General features: G+C 37.2%; 1 long non-coding RNA gene across 1 annotated transcript in view; it reads left to right on the top strand.

Annotated features, from left to right (window-relative positions):
* LOC102068464 (uncharacterized) overlaps window positions 1-22,047 on the top strand; it is a 29,013-nt gene extending 6,966 nt beyond the window's left edge. Inside the window, exon 3 of the long non-coding RNA XR_271416.2 lies at window positions 21,805-22,047. This is a non-coding gene — a long non-coding RNA (uncharacterized LOC102068464). The remainder of the gene's footprint in view (window positions 1-21,804) is intronic.
* Window positions 22,048-27,050: the final 5,003 nt, after the last annotated feature.

Genomic DNA, 27,050 nt, shown 5'->3' with positions numbered 1-27,050 from the left:
TAGACCTAAATTATTTTTGTTTCCTCTTCCATGAAGCTTCTCTTTTTCTAATTTTGTATGACACTGACTCATGCTCTTGAAGAGATGTTAAGTATCTTTATTTCCTTCTTTAGAGGTCACAGAAAAATAGATTTTCTTGTGTCTGTTTGCCCTGTGTGGAGGGGGCAAAATAATCCTGTGTTAAAGTGAAATTTGTGTAGAGCAGGATTCAGTATGAAAACTGTAATATTTCACCCTGGCTTCCTATTAAAATAATATAAAAATAGTGTTTTGGTAATTTTGAAATAGAAAGCTGCCCTCTTGATAGTTCAGCTAAGTGATTCTTAGAATGTTGGGCTGTTTATAGATTTGAGTGAGGCTTGAGATTTTTTCCCACAGCTTAGCTGCATTCTAGTTACCAGAAGTATTTTAAGAACCTTAAACTTGTGTCTTTTTCCAAGTGTCATGCCTTGAGCAGGCCTAACATCAGTTAAATGAAGTGAAAATTGCATTCTTGTCTTGATAGAGATGAAAATGGATTTCTGGTCATGAAATAGATGTAGTTGTCACTTTTTTAAAAAGGTGTCAGCAGTTTGCTTCAGCAAGTAAGGTGCCAATTCAGTATGACAGTAAACTTGTGATCTGAGCAATCAATAAAATGCTTCAATAACTTCTGCTTCATTACACTTATAATAAGAGGCTATAGATCTGTGGCACATAAAATGTTGATAAAGAGGATATGTAGGGACTCAGTGTGACATTTTGTTTTAGTAATACAGTAAGTGCAATGTTGCCATCTAGAGTTTGTGCATAGGTAATTATTCTGAGAGCAAAAGCCCCGGTGAAAAAACAAACATTGATGCTTCCAGGCCTTGTTTGTTTCCATCACTTTGTGGCATGTGTGTCTATCTGTATGGATTAGTTCTTTTGCCTTGCCAAAAAAATTGTGTAGGGCAGGGAAAGGAAGAGAATTTCAATTATTTTTATGCTTTTTCATTAAATACTGTGTTAAGGACATGATTCCCCGCATTCCAAGCTAAGGTTTAAATGCATCTAAGGAATAATTATCACTTAAATAGATGAAGTTGTTGCCAGCTACTACCAAAAATCACTGCCATGGTTTGACACCTGTAAAAGGGGAAGAGGGAAGCTTTGTAATCCCAGGGAGTTGATATTGTGGTGTTGCACGTTCTGACCAAGGGTTCCTGCAGTTGATTTATGCATTATGAGACCATAAATGGCTCCTGCTGACTGTTCATAAACATTGCGGGGGAATTGTCTCTGAGCTATTTATCTTGGGAGAAAATTATTTTGATATGTTAAATAGAGGGGGTTCTACCCTTTTAATATGGGCGGCACCTGATTGATAGAAGCTACAAAGAGGCATATTTCATTTTGAATAAATTAAACTTTATTTAGATCTAGAGAGGCTTGTGTTTCACAGGGAAATGAATGGAAACCCTAAATTCTTCTGAAAAGTGTTTTTAAAAGATGTAGAACCAACAGTTCTGTCTAGCAGCATGGAGTATGGGTTTATCTAGTTCAGCAGTCTAAGTGTTTTATTTCAGTAAAAAGAAGTGCTTGAGGTTGTTGGAGACTGGTAATTTAAACCATCTTTGTATAGACAATTCTAAGATGAGTAGCTGCACAGATACAGAATGTTTAAGAGAGTAACTAAATAAATATTTTCCTTTTTATAAGCAGCCAGAATGATGCTGCCTCTGGCTTTGCTTCAATTTGGTCTGTAATTTATAAACAATTTGTCTTCTGAGTATCAGAGCCTTATTTTAAGTTTGGTGGCCACTCATGGGCCATTTCCTGATGAGGCATTCTGCTAACCCTGTCCTGTGCTTTGTCATCAGCATTTCATTGTTAATTCCTTCTGCACAGATCATAAATACAGGACAGTAAATGGTGGAAATCTGCCTGAAATTGTGCTGAGGAGTTAAATGAATACTCTGAGAATGTAATTTCTGGATTGTTTTTCACCATGAACTGGCATTGTTTTTTCTTTCTGCCTGTTTGAACATGAATGTTTGCTAGAGAAATATGGTTCATGCTAAACAATCACATATTAGTCAAAAGAGCATAGATGGGGGATGATATTCTTCTGCAAATTAGAAATTAAGGCACCTTTTGGGACTAATGAAGTTTTAATTATAGCAGGGTCCAACATCTTTGTCCACTGTATTTACCAATCAGGTTTGATTCAGCCTCATTGACCACAGACCTGTTCACCTTTTGAATAAGTTGTGTCCTGAGGTGCCTTCTGCAAAATCAGGTGAGTCCAAACAGGACATGGATTCTTTGTTGATGACAGGGAGGCAAAAGGAATTTGTTACTTTCCATTTTATTATCCATTTTGTCGCTGGACTGCCACCAAACACCTGTGCAAGTAATGTGTCTCTGCACTGAAATATGGATTTCACTCTTTTGTTTTTTAGCTTTTAGAATTCACACACTGGGAAGTCTTAACACTTAGTCCAGGCTAACAGTGTTTGATGGCATAAAAATAATTCTGATCAGCTGGAACCAAGTTCTAACAATGTGTCAGACAGAGACCAACATTCCTGTATTTTATCAATCTGAGGTAGATATTGGCACACTGAGATTATTTCAGTTAATCCCAGCCTATTTAGCCTTCTTTGGGGATTGTGCAAGGTCAAACTGTGTCACATTTGAGAGTGAATAAATGTACCCTCAATCACTTCAGCTGGTAAAGTTGTTAAACAGAGGAAATGGAATGTGTGCCTGTGTCTAGGGGCACTAACACATTCTGCTGGTGTAAGTGGGTTTATAACAAATTTCTGAGCTTTCAATATCGTTCTGTTATTCCCAACTAAGAATTATTGGTTAAGCAAAGAGGTTTTCACTTATATTGTTCATAAAAAAAATCTGTAAATAATCCACATAGTACTACACAGACTTGAATAAAGATTAGTTTCAGATATCTCCTCTTCAAGCTCAGTAAGAAAACAGCTAAATATCCACCTATGTCAAGTGGGATTAGATTTGCAGAAGAGTCCTGGCTGCCACCAGTGTACAGCACTGACATTTTTTTCCTTTTTGAGAGTTAAATGAAATGCTGCAGGATTATAAGATGTACTCTTTGAGCTAGTTCTTCCACTAAGCCTATTAAAAAGTTGATAAAATAAAAAAAAAAAAAATAGAAGCTCAGAACTTTCTGACTATTCTGAAAATAAATTGTTGCATTTAGCAACTTTGAAAGTAATTAGGGAATTCTATTGCTAAAGTCAGTGGAAGTAGATTTGACAGATTTCCTCTAAATTACTCAACCACCTACAGGTACTACTGCCAAGATTCTTTTGAAAGGAGAATAAATTTTCTGGAGTTGCAGCAGCAGAGTGAAGGGGTGTTGTTTGATAGATTCCCTGAGCTGTTTCAACACCCACAGGTATTTATTTGTAAGGAAACAATCATGCAGAGCCTTCAGCTGGTCGGAGAGGGCACAGCATTCCATCTTCACCTGACATCCTATCTGTTCTCCCAGCAGCCACCCACTCCTCCCCAAACAAAGCTCACCAAGAGCCTTTGCTGTCAATGCTCAAGAATATCAATGTTTTTTAAAGGCGTCCAAACAGGGTAGAAAAAGTCATTGTTCCTCAAAGGGATTGAGGTGGGAGAAGGAAAGCTGTCTTTAGGATTGATTGGTATTCCTCACATTCTTTCCTAATTAATCAATGTTATTCTTTAATTGTTAGACCCTCTCAAAGGTAATTATTTACTGGCTTAGAAGCTGAATGTAAGGGGGAAAAAAATAGCCAAAAAGATGAAAATCAAAGTTTTATTTGCTTTATTCTCTTTTTACTTTGACTTGTTTCAGACTTGCAAAGACTGGTTTGTCTTGTTTTAAACAAGCAAGTCCTGAAATACTCAGCATGGGTTCTTCAAATTGCATACATTTTACCTAAAGGGGTTTAACCTTAAGTTTGTAAAATTGAAACATTGTGATGTTGAGTATTTCTCCAAGAAGCTTTTTTCATGCTATGGCTTTATTTCCATATACTTTTTAAAATATTTATTCCAGTATTGCCTAAATGATCCAAAAAGACCAGGCCTGTTTATTGTGCATGCACTGGATTTATTACTTGTCACACAAATTTAGGATCCTTCACCTTATAGTGTAATGTTATTAAAATTATTATAAATTTTAAAATTTTACTATTTTTCTTCTATTATATATTTTAAAATTTTTTCTAATATGATATATTTTAAAATTTGTCTATTTTTTCAAAGCCTTTTAACTTGTTTGTACTCTGTAAGAATCTGTGTCTGGTAAAACAGTACTCTTCTTATTTTTTAACAGTTTGCTGTGTTTATTATTTTCCTTGATTTATTACTTAAATTCAATATAAGCAACATAAATATTGCCATTTAAAAATTAAACTATTTCAGTTTTATTTTGAATATGTTAGGGATGTAAATCAAAACTGTCTTCTCGGTTTATGGTGCATTTAAGGACATTGAAACAAATTACTTCTAAACTTCCTTCTCTAGCAAACAACACTAAATCCATCCTTCTCTTTTCTCTTCTTCTTGCTGTATAATTTTTTTCACAACCCCTATGCTAAGGAATAGAGCAGACACTTTGCTTGGTACAGCTGCAAATAGTGAAGTGCTGCACTGCCAGACTTGTGTGCTGTGAAACAAGTGTCCAGAACATGAGAGGTTTCTGCTGCCCCCTCCCAGTGGTGCTCATATCTGATTTATGAGCTGCATTCTTTTGTCCAGAGTGACAAAACCCTGTATCCTGTCACTATCTGGGTGTAGTCAACAATCTGTATTTCTTCATCAGCTTAATCTTCTCTGCAGATTCTCTTCTTTACACACACACACACACACACATACTGACTTAAAACGAATTTTTCTACCATTGTAGCAAAGAAAGCAGTTGTCAATATTATTCATTGTTATTTTTTCCCTGAACTATCTCAGCTGCTTCATCCAGCTGAGTCACCTCAGTTCCAATCTATCAAATGTGTATCTTGTCTTCAAAAAACTATTTCTGATAATTTATTGGTAAGTGAGAAGCTTTCCCAGTTTGTATTCTGCAGTTGTTCAAAGGAAAAGTAAAATTCCTTTGGGCTAACTAACAGAATTTATGGGCATTATATATCCATAACTTTATAAATGAACTGCAAGCCTGAGTTCGCCTCTTAGTCCAAGTTGCAAACTTTATTCCAAAACTCTCCAGTGGTGCAGGAACAAGCTGTTGTTAGCCCAGCCTGGTGTGATCACCCAAGCACCTCAGAAGGGCTGAATTTCAGCTGGCTTTGCCCATTTGGAGACCCAAATGTTCACCTCTTCCCAGGCAGAATGGTTGGGTGTGTGTGTTTTCCCTGTTACATCTCCCCAGGATCACATTTAGCAGAGTCCAGGTACTGCCTGCCAGGAGGAAAGAGGAATTTTATAATTTACCAGGATTCTCTCAGTCCTCGTTTGTCCAGGTAGCCCAAAATAGGGATGTTCTGGAAGAAAGGATGTGGATGCATTGGGTAAAATAAAAACCATGTGAAATGGCATGTTCTGCCCTGCATCCCAGACTGGGCTGGTAGCAATAGTTAAACAAGGTGTCCTAAAATGTGTGTAGCTGCATGGTCTTGCAGTAAAACTTACCTGCAATCCATGGTCACTGCTGATCTTGACTCATTTAAAAATGTAGAAGGTAGAAATGGTGCATGAAAAAGGAAAAAGTGCTTCCCAGTTAGAAAAAAGAAAGAAGTATTTAATGAGCTGCTGCACCCATTCCTCAAGAACACATAGCAGGAAAAATACTCTTGAAGATCTGATAGAACTCTTTAAAAGGGACAAAACTTGGTCTGAGGACTAATTTTCCAGGTGAAAGGAGATAATTACCTCACTAAAGTCTTAAAGAATTTGTATAATTCTCAGAAATTTAACCATGTTTAAGCCCTCAGTAACATGGTTTTGCCCTGCCAAGAAAGAAAATAGCACAGACTTTTCTGGAAGAAAGTCTTGTATAGATAACCAAGTGTCTGTTGAATGCTTTGTGGTTAATCACTTATCTCCCAAAGCCCAGAAAAGTCAAGTACAAAGTCTGTAAAAAAAGGAAACAGGTTGTCAGTGTTGATGTAGCTGAGATAACTGACAACAATCTTTATTGATAATTGAGCAAATGCCTTGAAGTATTCCAAATAACTGCAAGGACATTAAAGCTGGGGTAACTGTTGCACTTGTCTGCCAGAGGCCCTTGTGAAAAGTCCTGACTGAATTAAGGATTTAAAAAGGTAGAACAACCAGGAGCCATATTATACAACAATTATACTTACTAGATCAAACTTCTAAAATAAAATTGAGGTTTCTGCTCCCTGTTTTTCTACAATAAGGCTGTCTGGGAACTTCACTGCTCCAATGATTAGAAGCTTTCGCCTAATTTTCATTAAAAAAATTTTCATGTCTCTTTAATATCAATTCCTTCCTTTTTTAATAGAATTTGCCTGAAAATGCTCTGCCTCCTCTCCATATATTTTTAAAGAGCAGTCATATCTGTTTTTAGCCTTTTTATTTAATTTATAGACTAAACTAATTCTCTTGTGGGAGATGCTCGTCATTGTTTAACCACAGTAATATTCCTCAGTGCAGCTGTTTTTGTTCTTGTTAGAACATAAAAGGTCCACATTATTTCAAGCTATTTAATGGCTTGATAGGGTACTTTCTAGTTTCATGGATATTTTTTAATCCTTTTTTATTTAGAATTTATATTCACTCTTTTCTATTCATACCATGGCCTCTCTGCCATGGAAATGTGCTAAAAATATTTCTTATTTTTATATCAAAATAGATTTTGATATAGATTTTATTGCCTTCAGTATGTTAACTCTTTGAGTTTTACTCTCTAGGTCATACCATACTATTTTTCATTATTAACTTACAGTGCTACCTTACTATATTTATTCTGTATTTTCTAAAAAAATTCATTCCTTTCAATGCTCATGTTCCAGGCATAACTTTCCAGTGTGCTGCCTGAGTGATACAGGGTTTTATTCTTGTTAAGGCATCAGGGGATTTTTGTTAGTTTTTTTCCATTGGTATCATCCACTCTAGGATTTTTAGAGATCACACCCTCTTTTTTTTCTAGTCACACAGTAACTTCTGAACCTTGCCAATAAATATCTTCTACAATTTTATCTATTCCTTGGATTGTTAAAATTGAAAGTGAAAACAATGAAAACCTCTTTTCTCATTGCCCTATTCTTAGTGTTCATTTTAGCTGCTAAAATGTGAGCAGGTACTAAAGGATATGAATTTCTTGAATGAATGAGTCCTGAAAAACTGAAGATAATGTGACTCTCCTTTGAAATTCTGGATAAGTATTTTTTAATACAGTAACTATTATCCATAAAGTTATGTTTATGAAACGTCATAAATATATTGAGTGTGGAAGTACTTAGAAAAATCTGTTTGATAAAAGAGTCAAGCTTATATGTGTAGGTACTTCAAAAGGTCAAAATCAAATTTTATTTTATTGTTCTTCAGTCCTTATTTCTTGATTCTTTGTCAGCTTTGGAAAACATGTTCTCTCCTGAATTTGTTTACAAAAATTATCTTCTGGTTTTGAAGTAGTTTTAATTTGTGGCACATTTTATTCTATTTAACTTCCAAATATGGGTGTATCATTGTACAACAGGGTAGTGCAGTTACACTGAAGGGTATGACTGTGTTCTGTATTGCTGAAATTCCAGCTGATGGGAAATTAAGTGAAAGAGTGCAAATTGAAAAGTAATTCTTGTAGCTGCTTATTTGGGACAGTGTTGTTTCCATCAAGTTCTTCTCTCTCCATGGTGGTTGATGCCTTGTGCAGGCTGCCCTAGAGCAGGGGCTGGGCAGAGCTACAGAATAAAGCAGGGATTGATTCAAAGCATCTCCTCCATGGATCCACCTTGGGCAGCACCAGAGCCCAGCCAGGGCTGCACCCAAGATGAACCAAAATGGCCCCAAAATGCAGGAGCGCTCCCGGGCTCTCTCCCTGGGATCAGCTCTGCTCCATTTGCACCTTGCAGTTCATTGTCCCATTCCAGCTTTAGCCCAGGCACTCCCACCCTGCTTGTTTTTCTCTCTGCAGCCCACGGGGTTTGTGCTCTGGGGCTGAGATTGGGATCATTTGTCCTTGGTGCCCAGCTGGAGCAGGAATTGTTTTGTCTCCCTGCTCTGTGCACAGAGCTCACCATCCCTGAATGTGAAGCCCAGACCCACTCACTAAAGCAGCACAGAATGGGAAAAATATAAAAGCTGAACCTGAGGCATCATGGTAGTTACTAATACCTGCTCTCCCAGACTTTGTCCCTTTTCTTTTTCACATGGAGATGGAAGAACTAAACAGTTTTCCCTCTTCATAAAGGATTTGTTAACATTGCTGATTTGTTAACACTGTAAAAAGTATTGATTATTGACTCCAGCTAGGATCTTCCACTATCATTGAGGGAGAGTCTCAGGCCTAATGCTCTGCTTAAAAAGAAGTTTCCAACTCCCTTCTCTTGGCTGACTTTGGTGTGAGAAATTTTGTCGTGTGGTGCAGGTCTCCATCAGCTTCCTTCTGCTTGGTTTGTTTCCTTGGGCAGGTTGGGTTCTCCCGGACTGCAGTGACCACCCCAGCCAGGGGCAGGGCTTGGACAATTTGCTGGAAATGACTTGCCCTGAAAACAACCAGTGAAAGAAGTCTGTAAAATCTGAATATTGGAGTTTTAACTCTTTCAGGTTTACTAAACCATTACTATGTTTAGTATCGTGTTTTGTCTCCCCTCCCCTTCTTCCTCTTTCTTTTCTTTAGATAAGGATTACATTTTTTCTTATGTCGTATAAACTAAAATTTACTTTTAAAGATTACTGCAAATGTCACTGAACAATGGACATTACATGCAGGAAAACAACCTGGTGTCAGGAAATATAACAATCAAGGGAATGTTTTCCAATGGCAATAGCATTTCCATTATTCCTAAATGATGTAAGTTTTTATTTGCAGGAAACTTGCCACCTTCTAAGGAATGGTGTAAATCAAGATGTTCCCAGCCTTGATTTACTTTTGAAAAGTTCACAACTTATATCAAATACAGGTTTTTAAGAAAGAAGGACTTCTGTTTATCTTATACAGATATATCATTGCCGTGCTCAGTTTGAACACTATGTGTAGTATTCTTTTAAGGGATGAAATTTGCTTTGAAGCTTGCCATTTAAAGAATCAATTTGACATTTGGCTTGGTCTGAATGCAATGTCTCTTAATTTTGCAGTATGTATTTTCTGCCTGGGGAGGAGCACTTTTGAGGGTTCCACACATTTTATCAATATTGTTTAATTTATCCTTAAATCAGGCTTCTGTTGAGCACTGGACCAGTGTCGTGGCCCCTCTCTGAATGGCAACCATGGGATGCAGATATCCTGCAACATTCCCTGTTTTCCCAGGGCTGGCATCTGGCTGCTCTGTGGATTCCTGAGGCAGTTCTGTGAGCACTGATGCCTCCAGGTCCCCATGTGATGGAGCTGCAGATGGAGCAATGCGCTCTTCTTTTCCTTGTTTTGATCATAATGGGGAGCCTGTTTGTAAATGCTTTAAAAAAAGCTATTTCCCCTCTATTGAAAATGAAGAAACTTCCAATTTTTAGAGAGAATTTTTCTATCTTTTCTGTCATCCCTTTAATGTATTACAGAGAGCTTTTCCAACTCACTAGATCTCCTAGTTTTTAATTTGATGCCATACAAATCTGGTTTTAATGATGTTGATCAAAAGCAATTTCCCATGTTTAAATACTAGCTGAGGAAATATCAGTAGGGACTTGAAGGCCATTCCTGAACAAGTGCCTGACTAGGGATATCTCTACTCATTAATGTTAAAGAAATTAAAAAAAAAATGATGCAGGATAAATAGTATAATTTCTGAAGTAAAAAAAAAAAATCTATGAAGTGCTGTTACTATGCATTCTATAAGTGTCTCAAATATCTACGGTGTAAAATAGATTATTTCAAATTATCCAGCTGCTGATATTTATAACTTCTGTTATGTGAAGTAATGTAAGTTCATATTACATGCAGCTGAAATCTGGAAGGTTTGAGTTGAAGTGTAGCTTATGCTTAGTTTTGGGTTGCAGAGGGCCATTTCTGCACCTTACCAAGTAAAAAATAGCAAGATGTTCTAGCTTTGGTCATAGAAAAACCTTTACAAAAGAGGTGTTGTATTTCTAGATAAGTGCAGGTGTAGCTGATTCTTTACTAAAATGGCAAACCTTTCCTAGGCACATCCTCCCAGCATTTTATCCTACTATTTAAGAACTATTAATCCTTTGTCTTCATAGCAGCCTCAAATTAATATTTGCATAAAATTCTTCAGATCATTTCATTATTTTGTTTAATAGAGTTTTCCTCTTAAGATTACAGCCTCTTCCATTAAATTGCAAATTATGCAAACAAAGTACGCCTACTTAACTTTGGCAATCCTGCTTTGCCAAATGACTATTGTTTTACTGCTCATTTCTTCAGAGGATTACTTTTTAAATTAGTGAACTAAAATGAAAAAAGTGCATGTTTCTCTTCTCTTGTTTGCAACCCATAATTTTCCTCAGGCCAATTTAAGGTATATTGTCTTTTAGAATGACATTAAATTAGACCTCAGTCATCTGCTTCCTGTCACTTTCTATTATTTTGTACTTGTTCATCAATCCTTGGGGGAAATCAAAGCCTGTGTGGCTCCCAGTTGAATCTGCATAATTCTCAGTGATGGCTGGGTCAGGAGGTGCCTCCCCATGATATTTAAATTTCTATCATAACTGGAGCCATTAACTCTTCCATGACGTGGTCATTCCCATAATCTTGTCAGTATGTATTGTGTTCTTCATTAAAGTATTTTCAACGTTAAATTTAATTCCAAATGATGATGCTTTGATGTTGATAAGAATGCCACTGGGGTTTTGTAATGCTTGTATTGTCTTAGTCATGTATGTACCTGTTCTTAGGCCATTCTAACTACAGCTGGCAGCAATTTTTGGAAAGACCCTTTAGTCTTTTTGTTCTGCTCTGAAAATAGTGAGAGTATTGATTTGATTTCTTAACATGCAAGCTATTTTGCTCCCAGAAATTAACTTCTGGTTGTACTTAAGTACAGCTTCTCATGCTATTTGTGAAATTCAGAGTGACCAGAGGTGGCTCTGGAGAGGGTGTCCTGTTTGGCAGCTGTGCTGGGATGGAAGAGGAAAAAATGGCCACCCCACCACAGCTCCAGGATGTTGGAAAGGGGCAGAGAAATGAAATAATTTTATAGGTCAGGAGATAAGAATGAGGTATTTTGGTGGAAAATCTGATAAGGGGAGACACTGAGAGAGGTAGAAGCAGCCTGTTATCCAGGAACATGGCATGGCAGCAGCTGATCCTTCCCTGAATGGTCACACCCAGTGAGTTCCTGTCCTGTCCTGCTTACAATCATTATCTTGCTCAGATTACATCAATCTGAGCGCCCAGAGAAAGGCTCTCCACAGCTTCTGCAAGTTCTCCAATCTATTACATGTGTTGGTATTTTACATATCTTATAATTAAGATCCTGTGGCACATTCAGATCCTCATCTTTTTAATCCAAACCAATTTGGTGTTAATTTTCAAGTCTTGTGCATTTGCCCTCTTTGTGAATGCACTAAGTGGTGCTGAGGTTTCAGAAGCTCTGCCCCCTTCTGTCTCCAGGCAAAGTAAATCAGCAATGGGTGTCTGGCTAGAAATCCTTCAATCCATGATTCTGAGTAATTCAAATCTGCTGAGAATAAAGCAGGGTTTTCCCAGCCATCAGATCATCTCAGAGATCTCAGCCAGATAGGTGAACACCAGACCATTTTCACCTTTGGCATGGCTCATACCTTGTTCAATGCATTGCCAGACAGAATATTGCAGGAAATCATCCAAACCCTGACCTCCCTGCTGCACACCAAGACCTGGATTCTCCATGTGCCTGCTTTGCACTGTCAGGGAGATGGTTTCGGCCCTCTGCTTTTCCACCTAGCCCCAGGCCCCTGCAGCCTGGGCTGCAGCGCTCCCTGCGCTGTCCTGCCCCACCGACTGCACACAAGGCTGGTGAATCCCCCACATTTGCCCTGAACCAGGACAGATGGGCACTGAATGACCAACCTACAGGGCCGCCCGCTGGGTGCTTACAGGAAAATCATCTTTGTTTGGGTTGTATTGGTATGAAGGTGGAGATAACACAGCAGAAAGAAAAAAATATTTGAAAACGTTTCTAATTTTGGCCGTGCAAGGCTCAGTGAACAGCTCGGCCACCAGTGATGATCACAAGGCTCTCATTTTGGGAGCACACCCTCCTTGTGCTTTTTGGGTTGTCACTCCACTTTCCTGCTGGATTTTTGCTTAGGAGCTGGTACAGTGCTAAATGAAGAATTTTCTGGGAATAACATTGATAAACACACAGATGCTGGAGCTGTTGCCAGGTTCCTGCAGCCTCTAACAGAGAAGATAAAGGAAAGCAATGCTCCCTCAGATGGAAGCTTTATCAGAGAAGATAAAATACTCCATCAGATGGTTTTACCCAAGGAGCTTGGGCAAGATCAGAGGCATCCCAGCCATTCCTGACCTTTCCATTTGAAAGGATCCCATGCAAGGATTCCATCCAGATTATGTACCAAAGCAATATACCAGTGTGCAAAGGCTTTTTAGAGCTGGACATGAAACAAAAAATGTTATTTTGATGGCTCTGGCCAGAGATGATTCTTCCACTGTTTTGCTGCCTGACCCAGCTGGAAGAATTTCCCAATTTTCAGTTCATGAGAGGCTCATGGGCCTGAGTGTTCTCTCTGTCAGCAGAAACTTGTAGCTACAGCTTCTCACTATCTTTGGCTATGGCATTTTCACGTGCCTCAAAAGCACCTTCTGGTGTCATTTTTTAAATAGACTGATTTGTAGATATGTTGGAAGTCCTCAAAGTCCATTGCCTTTTATGTATATTCAGCAGTTCTGAGGCCCTGTTCATGATATGCCCACTCTTATTTTTTGAGTTGGTTTTGTTGGGGGAACTTTTTAGTGCTAATAAATAATTTTTTTGGCTTTTGTTTGTTTATGGAGTTTTGTTTGTTTCTAATTCAAAAATGCCAGGTGAATTTATATTAGTCCACCATTAAAAAAAATTCAGTCAAGAATGCCTGAATATTCCAAAGTTAAACTATCTCACTAGGAGGAGATTGTAAGCAAAGGTGGCCCAGAATATATTTCAAAATTAAACTTTCACTTAATAATCTGGAAAATTTGAGTGGGATTATTTGGTTTCTCATGACAAAACTTCCTGTTAGACTTTGGGCAAACCATGGTGTTCTTGCTGTGAAATGAGAACAGCGCATCTGCATTGTGAGATCTGAAAAGAGGAAAGTAAAATTGGAAACATTGAGATAAACCAGCATGGAGTGTGTAATATCTTAAGAATATGAAATCCAGTGTAACACAGTGGCTATTTTAATTAGTTTTGAGAGAAAAGCAGGATGAGATAGTACACGTGTGTCTATATAAATTGCAGGTCCAGAATTACAGTATTGCAGAGGGATCTGTATTTTTTCCTTAAATTCTATAGACTTTTTTTGATGTAATGTGAGAATAAGAAGTATATATAAATTTTTTTCATCATCTATGTACCCATTATAATTGATTTGCTTATGTGTGGGTTTTTTTGGGGTTTTTTTTTGTTTTGTTTTGTGCTAATACAAACTATTAACCCAATCTATTTCCAAGACAAGTTCAATAACTGAGCTTCCTGGTCATGTTTAAAACCTTTTGTAGTGGTTTTTGTTGGTTAATTTAAGATTTTTTTTAATTTTCAGATTTCTTGGTTAATGTATTAAAGAGTGTGGTGGTTAATTGGTTAATTATGAATGTATTTATTTCTTGTTGTGAGATAGGATTAGGAGGAAGGTAAAGTAGGCTTAAAAATTAAAAGGGTATAAAGAAAATTTTATTAATAGTGGCTAAAAAAAAGAAATAGTAAGAATCAAAATCAAGGTCCTTTTGTCTTTAATGTGTGTTTTTCACAGAAGTGTGTCTAACTTTTTAGTAGTTAAAAGCTTTACATCACTTCCCTAAATGTCTCTCATGCAAAACTGCAACACCTTGCAAGACAAGAACACAAAAAAAAGATTTGCAGCTCAAAGGCATCAATTCTTAGCCTAAATCTGATACAGGAATCTCACATTTGCTAGATTTTTCTCATAGAATGTGCCAATGGCCCAAAGTAAAGACCTGTGACAGGAAATGCATTTACTTAAGCTGCAAGAAGGGGAGGTTAGAAATTGAAAATCTTTGAGGTGACAATGGATGGTCTGATTTCTGCCCCTGGATTTGGGATTCCCTGTGCACCAGAGAGTGGATGGCATCACTCTGCACATGAAATCTGATTTGTTGTGGGGTTATTTTCACTGAAAAATTCCTTCCCTGCCGGAAATAGGTGTGGGTGGACTTTTAGTTTGACTTCTTAGTTGGAATTCTGCATTCTAAATCCCTCATCTGATCCTTCCCGGTCTTGCTCTTCTGTCGTCACTTACCTCCACTTGTAAGATCCCAAATCTTTGCTCCCACGTTCCTCCCATCTGACTTTCATAGGAAACACATAAATATGATAATGAGCATTGTAATTGAAAATCTTTGTGGTGGGCAAGTCAGATATGTTGATGGCTGTGGCAATGGAAGGTATGAATGAATTCTGCCACTAGATTTGGGATTCCCTGTCCATCAGAGAGTGGATGGCATCACTCTGCACATGAAATCTGATTTTTTTGGGGTTTTTTTTGCTGAAAAATTCCTTCCCTGCCGGAAATAGGTGTGGGTAGATTTTTAGTGTGACTTTTATTTGGACTTAGTTCTAAATCCCTCATCTGATCCTTCCCTGTCTTGCTCTTCTGTTGTCACTGACCTCCACTTGTAAGATCCCAAATCTTTGCTTCCACGTTCCTCCCATCTGACTTTCATAGGAAACACATAAATATGATAATGAGCATCATAAATTGTTAGAAAATGAACATTTTTTTCCAGCTGAATGTTTTGCTATCTTTTCTAATTATACTTCACGTTGTTGTTTGTTTGTTAATGTCCTGGTTTAGGGCACTTTGGGGAGAAGAAAAGGAAAGGAAAGTGTTATTTATGAATAAAATTGAATTTTATTCACTAATGAATTTTATTCATTCATTATTTATTAAAATTGAATTTATGAATGAAAATTTTATTTCTGAAGGAAATGGACAGAAGATCTTGGAGTTGCCTTATATAAAGATGTAAACAGTGCAGGAGGTAGGGTTCATTCCCTCAATATGGAGATTTATATATATATCATTCTGAAGCAAACTTTTTAAACTGAAAAGTTCCAAGAATAATTTCAGTTAAAAATGAAACAAATTGTGCATTCTAAATATACTGAATTATTAAGAATTACAGTTATTCTGTGCACTTTCTGCTGGCAGTATTCTATTTCATTTGAATTTAACCTTGAGATTATATCCCAGAGCACAAGGATTTTTTGTTCTATTTCTAATTAAATGGTCATATAAAGAGAAGGTAATTATTCTATACAGTGTCATTATTTTCTATATCCTTTGTAGAAATTTATTAAAATCTCTATTAAAAAAAACTTTCCATCAACTGGAATGCAAATTGAAATACTTGTTTTTGACATGATTATTTTGGTCATATATTTTGGAAAGAATATATCCATGCCTTCAAAAATTCTGAACTTTACAGTGAGGATTTGTTTGTATTTGTGAGATAGCCTTTGCTGCATGTTATCTTCTGCAACATTCACCTCCTCCAGAAATGCACATGTACAAGTGCAAAGTTTAGTTATTTTTAAAGGATTCAACTCCTATTCAGGTATTAAATAAAATAACTCAAAATATAGTGGAAGTATTAAACCTTATAATTATCGTAATTTCCAATATAATAGAGCTGAAGTTGATTAAAGATTGAGTAGGAGAAAACATAGGAACAAATTGAGATGTTTATTTCTTTAAAGCAAATAGAATTTTTATGTATTATAGAACACAGAGGTTTTTTGGTTTGTTTTTTATTTTTTTTAAACAAGTAAAAAGCATAAAAACCCAAATGTGCCAGCTCTGACATTTCCTGTCTGATGACAACGATGAGATCCAGCCTGTTAGGGCTTAAAATGAATGTCTTGTCTAATTTGTGCTCTTCAAATTTATTTCTTTCCTCCCAACTGTCTCATTTTACCCCACCTGTCACACATCACACTTTCACACCCCTACCTTACTTTTTCAGCTTTTACAAGCTTTGCCTTTTGAAAAACATCTTAAACGCGATCCAGCCTTTTCTCTTTAACTGTTCTCTTTAGGTTTTGCCTTTTTGTTTCTTAATTTCCTCATCTCTGTGCTATTTGCTCTTTTCCCTGTTAAATGAATTATAGAACTCTTAAGGAAAAGCAGAACAGTAAATTTAAATAACATGAAATATAAATAATAAAAATATTAGTGCTTAAGAGCATTGCTATTTTCCTTATAAAAAACACTGCTCACACTGTTTTAATCATATAATTTAAATTAAACTTTACTGGATTCTCTAGATGTACAATTAATGTTTTAAATGTTTGAGATGTTTAGTTGCATCTTGTTAGAATTCTGGTGTTCTGCTTAGAATTTTGTCAATTCTGTGCAGCTGAACAACAGCAGAGTTGGAATGAGCACTGATAAGGGGTGTGCACCTTGGAAGTCATGAACTTTTTTCACGTATTGATTGCTAATCTCTGAGATAAGGTGGCTTCTCAAATATTGATTATATCTTTCTCATTTTGGATCATTTCAGTGCTTCCAATGTTTAAATATTGGGCATGAGTGGCTAAATATCTCTAGGTGGTCTGCACCATTAATATTATTAATTACCTTTGTTTATTAATACCATTTGGTCTGGACTTGTGTCAAAATATCCTCTGCCTTTGGGTGTCAATAAATTTTGTCCAAGCCTCTAAACCACTGAAATATAGATGCAAATGCCAGAAATTTAACTTCATAAACAGTGACATGAGTGCTGGATTTGAAATTGGGTTGACTTGTTTGAGGAGATGGTTAAACCATACAGTCTTGATTTTAGTTAGTTATAATTGACAATAATTGACAGGTGAATTTAATTCCCTTTTAACTTGTTGAGTTCTTTTCTAGCTCCTTTCATGTCTTTTTATTGCACACTGAGAAACACTTTTTGATTTTCTTTAAGGAGGGCACGGCTTCTTTCCTGTTTTGATAATCCTGAATTTTATTTTTATGTTTTGTTTTTTTAAATATCATTCAACTTTTCCATTTAAGATTGCTAAATACACTCTGCAGAGCTGCCTGTCACACGTTAATGTCAGTGACTCTAAGCTATGTTTAAGTTATCCACTGGCATCTAGTAATTATCCAGAACCATGAAACACAAGGCAGTATTCTCTGATGTGTAAAATTTCCATTCTGTATGTACTTCTTCAGTCTTAAACACACCTAGACAAGAATGTCAGTTTAACTTTTGGTAACGTCTTTTAAAGTTTTTGGTTTGATTTTTCTTTTTTTTCCTTATAGGCCTTCTAAACTTGAAACTATTTTAGCAAAACCAGCTTAAATATAGGTGCAATAAGTGAAATGGTGACCTCTAAATGTGTTCATGGCTGCCTCAACTGAAACTTCTTTCAGAATTAATTCTGATTTCTTTAATGCTGTCCACTGAAAAGCATCTTATTAAAGTTTTAAACGATATAAGACTTAATCATAATATGGGGATTAATTTTGCTGGTTTGGGTTTTAAACAATGGAATCTCCACGACAAAGAATTTGTCCAAACCATTGATAATTTTCATCTGGAGCAAAAATTAGCAATTTCAACCATTGATAATTTTCATCATTTTTCTGCTGTACTGGAGATGTACAGCAGCAATTCCATAAATGAGCATAACAGGAAGCTCTTGCTTCCTCCTAAATCTTGTTTTCTGCCCTCTGTTTTGAGACACTGCCTCATAGGAAACTCATGCACATGGGCACAATGTATTGGTATCAGACACAAAGTCTGTGAATTCTGATACCTTTTCATCAGCCCTGCACCAAGAATTCTATTTTTTAAATGATATCCTGCCAGCTTTTTCACAATCCATTAATTCCTGGATCAACATCAGAAGGAATGTCAGAGCAGACTGAAATTCCTGTAAGACACAGATGTCAGGATCAAAAGTCAGAGGCATTCTCGGAGCAGCAGGGAATCCTGCTCGTTAGACCTTAATCGTAACAATTAGTATCTGCCATGTGACATTCTCTATACCCTGCCTGTGTTCCTGTGAACTTCCAGGCATGCCGAAAGGGGAAAACTATTTGCTGAAGTTGGAGACAAAAGCACAAGGGCTGTTGGGCTTGTTTCTTCCCTTTTTGCAAACTTTTCTGTGGTCTCTTACCCTAAATGGTGAAAAGAAAAATAAATAGGATTGCATCAAGCTGCCTTTAGATTGAAATCATTTAACACTTTGCAGATAACTTAGGGAACCAAGCTCACTGCTTCTCTTCCAGCCACGACTCCTTGTCAAACCCTACCTCAGATGTATCTGCTCTGTTTGTGCCTTCTACCTCCTTATTTTTTATTTCATACCTGATTTTTTAATTGAAAAATTTAAAGGATATCTTCTTCTCCCATTCTTTTGTTCTCCTCTGGCCAGTCACCACTTCCTTCATTTCTGAGTTGAAATTTCTGACCAGTTTTTGAACAAATCTCCCCAGACTGAAGTTACAGCTCTGTAATTTACAAGTCTGTCTATTTACACTTCGACTTTTTTTCCTGAAAATATTTTAATTCTCCCATTAGAAAGAACTCAAAACTGGCATAATACATTCTTTCTTGGTATTCCTCACTTTCATATGCTTTGCACTCATTATCTGAAATGCCAATTTCTTTTCATTTTGGACCCTGTTCTCCCCTTCCATGAGATATAGGGCACTGGAAAATGTTGCTCCAGTCTACAATCATCCTTACTTGCCTAATTGTCAGTTTTATTATTTAATATTCATTCTCCTCCTGTAAAAAATATGCAGTTCTGTTCTGCCTCTATTAAGTGAAGTTATTCTTTTAATGTAAATGATTAATGCCTAATCTTCAAGGGAAAGGCTGCTGGTACCTAGGTTTATCTACCAGATTTATCTGTTTGCATGGTAGGAAAAAAACCCACTTGTATTCTTGTGGTTAACATTTTGCATGATTTTTAAGTTTGTTGTTGGTTTTAACTATCTTAGCTCTGAATATTTTGCTTTTAGAATAATAATAATAATAATATCAGATTTTAAAATTAAATTTTCTCTTTCAGTGCATTAGAAACCAGAACACACTGAAATGGTCAGACTTCTTTCTGCTCATTTGTCACTTTATGGTTTTGGCGTTCTGAACTGAAGCAACCATTTCAGGCTTGATTACAGGCAGGTTTGTGGGCCTGTATTTGTGATTCTTGAATTGTGAAGAATTCGTCTTGGCTATAGACCCACCACAAGTTATTTTTGTCTCAGTTCTTCGTCCTCTTCCTTGACCTTCCTTTAATTATTAAATTGATACAGTAGAAGATGTCAGGCATGCCAACTTCACTTTTCCTTTTGGTGTAGAGGAGAAGAGCAAGAAAGAAAGAGGAGAAGGAATGTATCCTGAAAATGAGAAAACAGGATCTTTGGAGCAGTTGGGAGTGTTAATTGATATCAATTCTTTATGTAATGTACACAACATCATACACAGATATCATATAGAAAAATATAATGTGGTAAATATATGCAATATATGTAAAATACACTATAAATATAACAAGTTGATTTTAGTGAACATGACTAAATTAAGATACCCCGAGACTCCTAATATTTCCTTTTGCACTGGAGAAAAGACAGAGAAAAATGCACTTTGAGGGAACAACAGAATGGCTTAAGGAGCCTCACATCTGATCTAGAAAAGAAAGAGATTTCACCCTCCAGGCAGCCTGAAAGGACTTGGTGGTTTTAGCTGGGGAATTGAAAATGTGTGAATACAAGATTTTGAAGAAGAATTTAATGACTAAAATCAAGCAGCAGAGGGAGGAGAATGAATATTAAACAGTAAAAGTGACAATTAGTCAAGTAAGGGTGATTGTAGACTGAAGCAACATTTTCCAGTGCCCCATATCTCATGGAAGGGGAGAACAGGGTCCAAAATTAAAAGAAATTGTCATTTCAGATAATGAGTGCCAAGAATATGACTGTGAGGGATACCAGGAGAGGATGGATTATGCCAGATTTGAGTTATTTGTAATGGAAGAATTCAAATATTATCAGGAAAACAAAAGTTGAAGTGTAGACAGACTTGCAAAATACAGAGCTGTAGCTGCAGTTTGGGGAGATTTGTTCAAAAACTGGTCAGAAATTTCACCCTCAGAAACTAAGGAGGCAGTGACTGGCCAGAGGAGAACAAAATAATGGGAGAAGAAGATATGGTTTTAATTTTTCAATTAAAAGATCAGATATGAAAAAAAAAATACATAAGGAGGTAAATGGCACAAACAGAGCAGATAAATCTGAGGGGGGTTGTGATGAGTCGTTGCTGGAAGAGCAGCAGTGAGATTGGTGTTCCCTAAGTTATCTGTGAAGGAAAACAGCAGCTTTGAACTGAGAACTTGGCCAAGCTACAAAAAGGAGCAAAGGTGTAGTGGGGATGTTTTGGACCTCATCAGCACAGAAAACAAAAACTCCACGTTGTTCTGATGCCTTGTGCAGGCTGCCCTGGAGCAGGGGCTGGACAGAGCTAAAGGATAAAGCAGGGATTGATTCAAAGCATCTCCTCCATGGATCCACCTTGGGCAGCACCAGAGCCCAGCCAGGGCTGCACCCAAGATGAACCAAAATGGCCCCAAAATGCAGGAGCGCTCCCGGGCTCTCTCCCTGGGATCAGTTCTGCTCCATTTGCACCTTGCAGTTCATTGTCCCATTCCAGCTTTAGCCCAGGCACTCCCACCCTGCTTGTTTTTCTCTCTGCAGCCCACGGGGTTTGTGCTCTGGGGCTGAGATTGGGATCATTTGTCCTTGGTGCCCAGCTGGAGCAGGAATTGTTTTGTCTCCCTGCTCTGTGCACAGAGCTCACCATCCCTGAATGTGAAGCCCGGACCCACCCACTAAAGCAGCACAGAATGGGGAAAATATAAAAGCTGAAACCTGAGGCATCAGTCCCAGAAATTCTACCCAAAGTGCCATTGGGACACCCACATTTGGATGTGTCCGAGGACAGAGCTCCACAACCTCAACCCTCCCAATAACAATAACAAAGTGCTCAGTGAGGTTTGGGTGGCACCTCCTGGGATTCCTTTTGTGCCCTTTGCCTCTGCTCCTGTCCCTGGGTACCCCTGAAAAAGACCCTGACTGTCCTTTCAAGCTGTTCTACATTCATGAGCTGCCCCTGAGCCTCTTCTTCCCTGGTGTGACCAATTCCAGTTTCCTGACCTTTCCTTGTCTCTAAATTTAAATTTTAGAGGTGCAAGTGTGCTAGTGAGCTGCTTTCTTTATTACAGGCAGTGTATGCAAAAAACAAAATCAACTATTTTGTCTGCATTTCAGCTTAATCCCTTCTATCTCATGGATTTTGGACACTCATAAGTAATAATAACACTTTATTCTAATATGCCACATATTTTGCATGTTAATATCTAGGAGGAAAATAGCAGCCTACAGGAAAGCCATTAATCAGAAGCACTAAATACTGAAAGAAAAAGTTAATGAATTCACTAATAGTTTTTTTCTTCTTTTATCCTTGGTGTTACCATTTAGCTGCTTTCAGTTATGTGCAGTTTCCTCTCTTTTCAGAAGGATTTACACAACCCTGCCCAGTTCTAGCATTGAGAGCTTTTAATACTGAAACAGAAGCAACAAACAAGAAATATTCCTGGGTGATTTGATTAGAAAAATAAAATCACTGTCTGAGAGAGAAAACGAGGTCTGCAAGGAGCTGGAAATGAGAGTTATAAATAACCAGGCAGACCAGATCTTCACAACATATGTGAAGTTGGTGTCTTGAGGAAGAAGATTTGATCAATCACTCTTTCCTCTTGCCAGGTAAGAGAAATCCTACAGCAACTGCTATAAAAATATGTTTATTTTATATTTTTATTTGAGAGAGGAATTGTCTTCAAACTGTGCATGTGTGTGCAGACAGAGGTTTGTTTTCAATTCAGTCCCGTTTCGTGCCATTCAAAAATGGAAAAACCATGAAGTGATAAAACCTAAGATTTCTTTTGCTTTGTTTTCATTTTAACACATAAAATAAATATCTTCATAAAATAACTTTAAGATCTCTGATCTAATTCACTTGTAGTTAGTTCTGTACCATCTCAAAGCTCTGAATATGGACAAGTAGAAATGCTTTTAATTGGATGATGAGGAAGCACAAAAGAGATTCCAAAGAGAAACACAGAACAGCTTTTTGGATGCTCATTTTGTTGTTAAATCAGGACCAATGTGTTGCTTAACTTCTTTCTTAACTTCTTGGTTGGCTTTTAGAAATTGGAAGAGGTCTATCCATGTTTTCCTAAAGAGGTTTATGCCTCTTTAAAGATGCTCCATATTGCAGCTTTTCTGGCTGGTTTGTGTGTGCATCTGTACTAATGAAAGTCCTTTCTCAGCATAATTCACAATATGCAGGTCACCATGGTGGACAAAATGAGGCCTTTTCTCTCTGAGAATGACTTTTTTTGCCCTCTTAGAGCTATATAAAAACTAAAAGAGTTAAGACTCAAAAGAGCCTGAAGTAACTAAGGTGACTTGTGGATTTAAAACAAATATTCAAGGCAGTTGTGATGTAAATTCTCTAATGAGGAGGCCCAAGGCATAAAAACTTGATTTCTACTTTTTGAGAAGCACCCTGTTAAAAAAGGGTACCGGAGAGAATGAATTATGGTACTAATAACAGATTTCAATGTCTTTAAAGACATTGATCTCCAATATTTTTTGATTATGAAGAGTTTTGCCTTCTGTAACTGCCATAAAAGTGGAAGTGTTCAGACACAATGCATTGGAGAAAACTGGATTTTACTTTTATGAGCCTTAAGAGCATGCAGAATTTTACATTCTTAAGAACATTTTATGTCAGTTTATTTTTACCCATAAGTCAATGCTAAAACCACCTTTTACACTACAACTGTATAGGTGGTCAAATGTAAAGAAAATAATGACATATTCAACAGGTAAGACATGAAAGAGATGATCATAGGAGGCCTTACTTATAATTAAGTCTTTCAAAGTAATTAAATGTATTACTGAATGCTATCAGATTCATGAAGGTGAGATGAGATGTTCTTCAGACACTTTTTGCACTGTCATGGACCTCTGACAAATATTTATTTATTCCACCCCTACTTGTTAATTCCCAATTCCCTGCTTTTCGGGGAAGCTGAATGGTTTTTGTTGAGGATGACATGATATTAATTAGCTCTACCTCAGGTATTCTGGATTTTCTGAGGCAACTGTGACTTACTGGCTTCTCCCATCTCAGTGTTTGATTAAGTGTCCAACCCCTGACCTTGATGAGCCACTGTTACCATCTGAGCCTTATTTTTCTTTCTCTCTTACGTTTCCTAAATGTTTAGTTCCATTTAGTTTTTGCTCTTCCTTCTTTTGGTCTTGTCTATTCCAATTTTGTTTCTAATAGTTTCTGTCATAGTCTCCTTTGCTTATTCCACGTTCCTTGAACTCTCTCCTCTTTTTTTCTCCTATCAAATTTCTTTTCTTTTCCTACTCCTTCCCCACCTGAATCAGCAGTTTTTCAGACTCCTCAGTTTTTGCATGGAACATTCCATTTTTTTGTAGAGCATTCCATGTGTTTGGCCAATAAATCTGGCACTTACCTTACACTGCTTGGGGCTCTCTAGCTTCAAATTGTCAATGAAATTTGCAGAGAATGGTCCTGAGTCTTTGTGCTGTGCTCAGGAGGTTCTGAAAGGGATTTTGGAAGTAGCTCTTACTAGAACAATACAGCAAAAAATCCCACCCACACCCAACGTTACTTTGGGTTGAATAATGCTTGCAGTGAATGATTTGAGAGACCTGGAGTTGTGGTGTGGGTCTTTTGCCTGAGAAATACAGGTTGTTAAAGAGTACAGCCAGTCATGAGCAAGGGAACATTTGGAAATGCTGGATAAAAACCAGATGGTCTAGAAAAATGTGCGCCAGAAGTAAAAAACTAGGATTTAGTTCTTAATATCATTGGAGATGATCATATCTACAGCTTACATGGCTTTTCTTTCTACAGAAATTAAACAAATCTTTATGCCAAAAATCAGTATTCTGAAGTTGTTAAGTATTTTCCCTGTATTCATTATTATTTTTATTATGATAGCCTTTATAATATCTCAAAGTTAAATATTGTGTCTATAACCATGGGGGACTGACAAAAATTTCCAGAACTGTCTTGTGTCAGGAATAGTCTTTACTTGAAGATCCAAAAAGCCTTCCAGGTGACACTGACTGCATCACTTGGCTGGAAAAGTTTGTTTCACTGAGACACCAGGTCCCACCTGCCCATTTGACTGTGATATGTTTACCTTCTTTTATATCCAAACATCAGAGCAATCAAAAGTTTATTTATATACAAACATCTGGGCAATCAAAAATTGCTGCTGCAATTTTTTCCTGCGGAGGAAGGGAATTATTTGCAGGTGATAAAAGAGAGGGAAGAGGGAGAATTCTGAAGGTCCACGCAGATTGTAAATAAATGTGAGTTCCAACTTGCCTGCAGTGCCTGGGTCACAAACTACAGGCCCCTCTTCTGCTGTTGGGAGGGCATAAAAGTAATTATTTTCACTTGGTTAGTGAATGCAATACAGCCAAAGTGATTTTCAGAAGACATTCCTCACACACATATTAAAATCCACCTACTTGTGGCACCCATGAAGACACTACAACAGAGAGTTTGCCAGGATTTGAAAAGTATAAAAATAAAAATAACAACACAAGTCATTGAGCTCTGTGAGGGCCTGGTAGGCAGAGCCTTGCATCTCATGGTCCAGTTTGATTACCAGGGACAGTTTAAGAGTTTGCCAGACACCATAAGGGGAAATCTTCACAGAGGACACTGAACATAAGGAATTTTCAACACAATTTATACTTAGAAGCTCAGATGAGATTGCTGGAGTGGGGAGAGGTTTCTTGGGCAGGTTAGTAGAGACAATAACCCAAATCAGCCCAATCTTGAGTTTAGTTCTCGGAAGGGAGAGTTCAGCAATAGTTCTGCTGTTGGCGGGCACTTGGCATCTTCACTGCTCCAGTCAACTGGGTTATTTACCTAATTGTCTGAAATCCTCTTATTTATGCAAATCTCTCTGCAGGCTTCAGAATTTCTCTATAAGAAGTTTTACCCAGCTCAATCCAGCCTGGGATCCAACCTAGAACATTTTATTTTTTGAGTCAGAGGTCATAGAAATACTGGAAATGAAAAGGGCTATCTAAGAGTATGCTGTATTTTACCTGTGAAAAACATACAATTCATATTCTATTCAAAGAAAAACTTTGTCCACGATAAAACCATATCTTCAGTGTCACTAAATATCAAATCAAAATTATGCTCTGTTTTTCAAGGTGATGCTTGGAGAGAAACAAAGAAGGAATATTGTGACCTTTGAAACTGGAGAGAATTGCCAGTGTCTCCACAATTGTAGAGCTCCTGCAATTACCAATAACACCCAAGGTCTTTTGTGCCCATTACATTCTGGGATGACTATTTTTTTAGCCATTTAAAAAAGGGGGGAAAAAAAAAACAAAACCACCCAACCAAAAAAGAAAAAAAAATCTCCAGCAAAAACTAAACAAAAACCCCCAAAAGCTAAAAAAAACCCAACCCCAAAATTTTAAGTAAGCATGAAAGCAATGATTCATTTTCATGATTGAAGATGCCAAAAGAGAAATTAGTTTATCTTTTAGTTTAAACAAGGAGTGAGGGACTGAAGGATGGCATTAGCTCACAGGAAGTAGAGGATTTTATTCCCCATGAGTTAGACAGTGTCCCATACTTCAGAAGTAAATACTGCCTTATTCTAAGTTAATACTTGTTCATTTATTTCTATATAATTTTATTTCATTTTGCCCAATGGAAGGTATTGGCTTTCTTTCCAAACCTGGCCTCTCTCACACATTTACAGATGAGCAGTTTTCATCTCTGCTTTCACCGGTGTGGTTGCCCTGACAAATGGAAAATCCTGCCAAAGGCCATACCTCTTTGAACAACACACCTTTGCTGTTTGGGAGCCTTTTTTCTCTCTCTCCTTCACACCCTATCTAAAACCACATTTGTTTAATGAAACATTTTTGCTTTAGTCTCTTCAGAAAAGATGCATAGCATCATAAGCCCCTAATTTCAGTTTTCCTCTCTTTCTTCTAATGCTTTTGCACTCTTACAAGTCAATCATCCTTTTATTTCATATTTTATGCTTGCATGCTGTTCAGACAATTGACAATACACTTGAGCTTTCATGTCTAAGGCACTTACTTCATACCAATGTAATGACAATAATTTCTATCAGGTTTTTCTGTTTTTCCTGCTGTATTCTGCACAAAATGTATTTTATATGGCGCCTTGTCCAAGAGTTTCTACCCACAGAATTATTCAGATCATTGAGTTGAGTAATTAACCCATCACTGGTGAGCCCACCACCAAATCATGTCCCCAAAAGCCACATCTACACATCTTTAATACACCTAAATTGCATTAGAAGTGTGTAGCTTGATTAGAAATCACATAGTTGAAAGTTCGAGAATATAGGAATATATATAAAACTAGGATAGAAGTTTTAAAGTAGTAACTAGTCTTTTTTCTTTTTTTTTAATGTTCTTAATGGGTTTGGGTGGCATTGTGTAATTGGACAGAAAAGTCTGGTGTAATGCAGATGGAGCACAAAGGGCTTGGGGATTAAGGAGAGGAGGAATGGAGGGAACAGAAACCCCTTGGGAAGGAGCATTAGGAATAAGAGAGACAGGCTGAGGTAAAATCCAGCGCCAATGGAAAGACACCCTAAATCAGAAACTGGTTTGTTTAATTTCTGAAGCTGAGAATATGAATTCTC

The sequence above is a fragment of the Zonotrichia albicollis genome, chromosome 6, assembly GCF_047830755.1.
Source record: "Zonotrichia albicollis isolate bZonAlb1 chromosome 6, bZonAlb1.hap1, whole genome shotgun sequence".
Lineage (NCBI taxonomy): Eukaryota > Metazoa > Chordata > Aves > Passeriformes > Passerellidae > Zonotrichia > Zonotrichia albicollis.
Note: the sequence above shows the minus strand (reverse complement) of the source record. Positions and strands in the feature narration are given on the sequence as shown.